Below are 6000 nucleotides of genomic sequence, written 5' to 3'. Positions count from 1 at the left end.
ACAGAAAGAAAATGTTGTCATACAGGAAATTTGCTTCCTGAGAATTTTGTTTTCACGATTTACTTTCATTGCAGTTTGCTGTTGACTCAATCCAAATTGGCCTCTGTGGCTACCGACCACATTTTTGAGGCTGTTCTTAGTACTGAAGGAAAATTTCTGCCTTGGTATCATCTGTGTAATGATTATCCAGGTGTTATGTGGCTACCAGCCCTTGCTGTTAAATTCATGAAAATGGTACAAAAACTTGCAGGTCTGCTTACTAACTCCCCCTGCCACACTCTTAATACTAGGCCTCAGTTTTGTTCCACAGATCAGCTGGGAAAAACAAATATCTTGAGGTAGAGCTAACACAATAGCCTTTCTTGTTTGTGTTCAAAGACGCACAGCTGGTGGTCCAGATAAGCATCGTACTACCTGTCCCACTTAACCGGAAAGCAAGTATGGAAACAAGCGCTCTTCAGAAGATACTCAATAGCTTCACGTAATATAGGGGTAAGGGTTGCTATTCCAGCTCCTGGTGCAGAGTAACATCACAAATGAACTTATGCTAGAAAAGATCAGGAAGAAGATCTGCAGACTTCTCCTCTCTGTGACACAACGTTCACAGGTTGTTTCAAAACAGAAAGCTGGGGATTTTGAGAGGCAGAAGGTGGCAGTTCTCAAAATGGCTCTTTTCTTTGGTAGAGGCCTCTTGTCACAACTTATGTCATTATCAATTTATATCACATTTCAAGGTTCAAATGTCATAAAACTACACTTTCCAATGGCTTGAACCCAAGAGTCCAAAGTGAGGGGTGATATGTAAGACAATGATTACGTTGACTAGTCATGCATATGGATATAAATTCTTTTGTAAATTGATTTAAACTGTCCTGAATATTTACCACATGCTTACCGACACTAAACTAGCTAGAAGAAAGTGTGCGTACAAGTAAAGAGCGGTCATCTTTTGACTTACACACATGTGAAGACCTCTGCGTTTTGGTTTTCTTCCTAAATTCAAGTGTTTTGGTTTCATGGTGCTCTTACACCAATACAGTCTTCCTTAAACCATTAGACTCAGTGGTGAGGTATGCTGGAAAGAGGGAAGTGGAAAAACAGTCATTGTAAACACAAATTCATTAGAAGTGAAGCATCATACATATATTGAGATGACCACAGAAAGGTATATATTACATTTATTTCAATTCCTTGCCTTATTTTGACTCACACCTGAATTTAGACTCTAGTGGACTTTAATGTCAAATACACAGATGAATGCCACGATATACGTTTCATTTTTTATTCAGCTTTTGCATAAGCAGTGAGAATCCAAACTGTCACAAATAACCAGCTGTGTTCCGGTCCAAATGGATCCTGGTGGACCGTGCTGTTCCTGAGAAATGCCTTAGAGATTATTGTTCCCATTGAAGTATCGGAAGTAGAACTAAATCATAGTTCACGATTATCTAAGATCAGTGTATTTTAGACAACAGTCCAGAAAACTCATGAAGAGTGTACTGGAAATTCATAGTGAAAAGAACTTGGTACTTGCCAGAAGTTTATATTTATGTTTTTCCTGTTTTTTTCCAAGTCTTGCTGATGGATACATGAAATGTAGAGCTGCCTGTAAAGGAATTTAAGCAGAGGTCAGTACGAAAGTGTGTTTGTTATGATTCACAAGTGGGAATTCAACATAAATGTGAGGGATGATTTGCCCAGGAAGACAGACATACTCTTAATGTGCTTAGCCAATGTGCTGGGAGAGATCTCTGTTGGACTGACATGGGGACACAGCGGCAGACATTAAAATTGGAGTTTTTTGTTGCACCAAGCAATGACGAGGGGATCTGTAAGACTTTGCAGTACCTCCCCATATCTGAAAAACAGGGGAACTTTATGCAGATATCAACAGTTTTCTTCCTGATTTCTGTATTTTATGCCCTGTCAACAGAGAGGTTAGCTAGTTAATTCTGAATGAGAGAAAAGCTACAGAAAACCAGAAGACCCTCTACATAAGCTCCTAGAGGCATAAACATTATTTATAGCACTTCATTCTTATTTAACTGAGGGAAGTAAGTACTAATAAATGCTCAAAATAAAGAGATTAGAAATGTGATTTAGCACAGTCAGGGATGATGGTTATTCATCAGAAATACCTATTCATTTTTTTGCTATTTATTTTTCTTCATTTTTCATTGACATAGTTTCCCATGAGACTGTTTTGATATTGATAGTTCAGGGAGGAGCAAATGCATGCACTAAAGACTTGGATGAGTTTCTGCTATTTGAATTTGCTAGAGATTTTATTAAATAGCACCGTAGCTCAGGACAAGCTGATCGCATTTCACAGCCTATTTCCCCATACTCCCTAAATGCTGATTTACCAAGAATGAAATGCATGTACACATACTCTGGAGCACGTGTTAAAGCTGTGCTAAACATTTTCCATGTAACTTCCAGCTGGCAACATTTTGCCAGAAAGCCTGGTACTTAGAAATGATAAATAAATAAAACAAACAGAAACTTGTGTTGTAATAAGGAGACAATGGAACAGCTGCAGGGCAGGGAGTAAATTCAGCTTGACTTGATGTGGACACAGTGGCTGGATTTTACCCAAGAGATATTAGCAACATTCAGATTCCTAAGGGGAAGACTGTGGAGAGGGAAGAAGGGATCTCATTGGGAGGTCTCTTAGCACATTTGGAAAAATAAACACAGAAACGATGAAAAATAATATTTAAGCAGGAAAATCAGCATACACTGTCCTCCTGCAGTATGTTGAAAAAACATGAACTTGTCTCGGGAAGAAAAAATAATGAACAGAGCTTTGTTTTGTTTTATTTTGTTTGGAGGGAGAATAGGAAGAAGATGGAGGGGGTCTGGAGCCTGGGAAGGCAAACTGTGTGACAACAACAGCCACCAAGTAAAGGAAAGAGAAACAGTGAAGGTAAGGAAAGCAAGAGAAAAGAGGGTGTATCAAGTGTGCTTCTAAAGGGTGCTACTCATTAAAAGAAAAGAAAACCCCTCCAAACTTCTTTAATTACATTTGTAAGGGCAAAAGTAACACATAGCACAAATGCTTCTGTCATGAAAACATCTTCAGTTCAAGCAAAAATGAGAGCAGTTCCTCAGCACCAGTAGTGGTAACTACAAGTGCAATAGCAAAAGTTACAGTAGGTTGAACATTTATGTCAGTTTTTCTTTACCTTTCATGGGTGGACTGTCTTCTACTTATAACAGTATGCACTGATCGTTCTTTGCTGAACATGTTATAGTAATAGCCCACTGAGACTTGTATTATTGGTGTCCTTTTGTTATTGAAGGCCAAATCCTGGGTTTGTTTCTCATACAAGGTAGTTCTATATATCAGGGATGAATACCCTGATATATAGATTTGCTTTAGACACCCACATTTGGAAACAGTGATCTTAGAACTGTGTGAGGACCAGTGGCAGTGGTGAAATTGGAAACCAGGGATCAAGCTTATAAACAGTAGACACCAAGTGGGTAAATCAGATTCCTGTATGTTGATTTCCTGTTACTCAACTGGTAGGCAGAACTTTCTGAGTTGGAAACTGTAGTAGTTTAAGAGAAAGTAAAATAGGGTCACATTAGTCCATACTCTCTCATGTTTTCACTCAAATGCATGAAGGAGGCTAAGCAAGAATTTCTGACATAACCATCACTCTGACTTTGGCTTGACTGGGTTGTCATGATCAAATGACTTCACTTGCCTGGTACGCGCTCCTCTGCTTTTTACGACCTTGATATCCCAGTTTATACATGTGCGCACGCTGACTTCCTCCAGGACACCACAACCCTTCCTGATAATTGCACTGCTAAAGCTACCCGCTGTGTTAAAGGTCAGCAGAAGGGCCTTAGCGGTGAAGTGGCACTTGCCTATCAAAATGCAAAATACTGGGGTGAAAGAAGTAAAACTCAACTATTATACGTTACAAAACTCGAGACATTCAAAGTCGAGTATATCATTCTCATGTTCCAATACCCAGAGAAGAATGTCACAGCATGACTCCATCCTCGTGACGGAGACTGAAAGAAGAATGAAAAATAATGCAAAGTTATCTCCTTCTTGTTAAAATCTATTGTAATCTTGTGTTCTTCCTCTGTTATTGCACTGAAATAAAGACATTTTAATCCCAGGGTACAACTGAGAGAAGCTCTGATCTTATAATTGCAAAACCTCCCGATCCGATATTTTAGAACTCAGAGTACTTGTCACTTATGAATATTCATACAGACCACTAAAAGAATTATATTCTGTCTGCAGTTACAGGCAGGAAGCGAACACGGTAAATTCTAAAGAGACAGCAGTATATTATGGAACACTTGTGAAATATTAAGGGCATCCACAACAAAATTCTTGTAGGAAAATGGTTCAGGAGAGGTACACGGAACAGTGATAGCATGGTCATGAAACACATCTTTTAGAGATAAACAAAATACAGGAATTCATCTCAAGTCTTAGAAAAGTTGGAATTCTTCAAGGTAACCTGATAATGTGTATGATTCTCTTACGTGCAGGAGTATCCATGCTGGTCAGGTGAGACATGGAACGTAAAAGTCTTATACAAACTTCTCAAGGAATTATCCGAAGAAGGAATTTACCTCCTGAAAGACTGCCCTAAGGTTACAGTTAAGGATAGTTAAAAATGTGAAATATTTTACACTTGTATGTGTTCCTTCCTTTACGGTTAAGTAAACTGCAGAAGTCCTTGATGGTAAAATAATAAACGATTAAGAAGATTATTTTCCAGTGCTTTCTGACAAGTCAGCACTTTTATATAAAAAGGCCTAATCTCACCCTAGCAAGAAATGGACTTGTTCCAATGGCAGATGTACTAACCAATGCAGATACTCAGTGAGTTGGTTGGTTTGGAGGACTGACTTTCATCTGAAGTGCAAGAGTGCCTGTGTTCGCAGTATTCCCTGAAGAAATGAAAGTGGCCTTTTATGAGTTCTTCCATTAATAAACATCTTAAAAATAGACGTAAGGTAGTACTGAGACCTCTAAAACCAGAGGTTGATGGTAGCTTACCTGCTACCATGCTGCTGAAAGGAAGGGAGCCCTCTCTCTCCTCCCTCACCTCTCTTTCTATTTTTCCTTCTTTCCTTCCCTCCTCCTGGCAAGACAGTTGTTCCTCCCTTGCAGCAGCTCTGATGCTGCATTGGCCTTTTTTTTTTTTTTTTCCCCCCTTCTCATTAACGCATCAGAAAACCACTCAGCTGATCTAATGGCTTTGCTTCTGCCATTTTAAGGGATTAAAGTCGCCTATGATGAAGTCTAGCAGGCTCCAAAGCCAGCAGAATTTTGTAAAGACCATAACTTCACAGTTGGTAGGAGACAGGAGCTTTGTTTTCGGGCAATGCACAGACGTTAACTCATCTCTCTGCATCTCATGGGACTCTATTCCGAGACTGGAACTCTTTTCAAAATTGATGGGTGTTTTTCAGGCATGAAGAATCAAATTTCATGACAAATATTGTTGTTTTGTGTGGCAGGAGAAGACAGACCAAATTGTCAGAGCAATAGTTTCTTTCTAAAAATCTTTATGAAAAGTCATTTCTGAAGTGAAAGACTGATGAAAAATATTTAATGGTCTCAAATCAAGTTTACCATTTAAAACTCTCTTCTCACCAAAATGGGAAAGAAAAAAAAAAAAGTTTAACGTGACCTCAAACCTTCCCTTTGTTTCAGATGTTTTCACATGTAGAAAAAGCAAAGGAAACTCTAGATTATCAGTGATTCAGCTCTGACCTCTGCCCAGGGGACTCTGGAGCCACTACACCTGCCTCTCCTCTACCTACCCTTGCTTGCAGTCTATGAGGCACAAGGCTGGAACGATTTCAGGCTCTTTGATAGTGTTCCACTTCGTATGCATAATACTCTATTCTTTCATTGACTAAATGAAATCAGACTCCTGGCCACTAGCGTGATGTCACCTGTCCCTGCTCCAGGCCAGTCACGTTCAGTTCATACAACTTCTCTGAGGGGTAGCT

The 6000-nt window shown here is 39.3% G+C and overlaps 1 long non-coding RNA gene across 1 annotated transcript in view; it reads left to right on the top strand.

Moving 5' to 3' along the window:
• The window catches only part of LOC142600041 (uncharacterized), a 37023-nt gene that overhangs the window by 17763 nt on the left and 13260 nt on the right, over window positions 1–6000 (top strand). The window contains exon 2 of the long non-coding RNA XR_012833506.1: window positions 2835–2929. This is a non-coding gene — a long non-coding RNA (uncharacterized LOC142600041). The remainder of the gene's footprint in view (window positions 1–2834; window positions 2930–6000) is intronic.

The sequence above is a fragment of the Balearica regulorum genome, chromosome 1 (assembly GCF_011004875.1).
Source record: "Balearica regulorum gibbericeps isolate bBalReg1 chromosome 1, bBalReg1.pri, whole genome shotgun sequence".
NCBI classification, from domain to species: domain Eukaryota; kingdom Metazoa; phylum Chordata; class Aves; order Gruiformes; family Gruidae; genus Balearica; species Balearica regulorum.
Note: the sequence above shows the minus strand (reverse complement) of the source record. Positions and strands in the feature narration are given on the sequence as shown.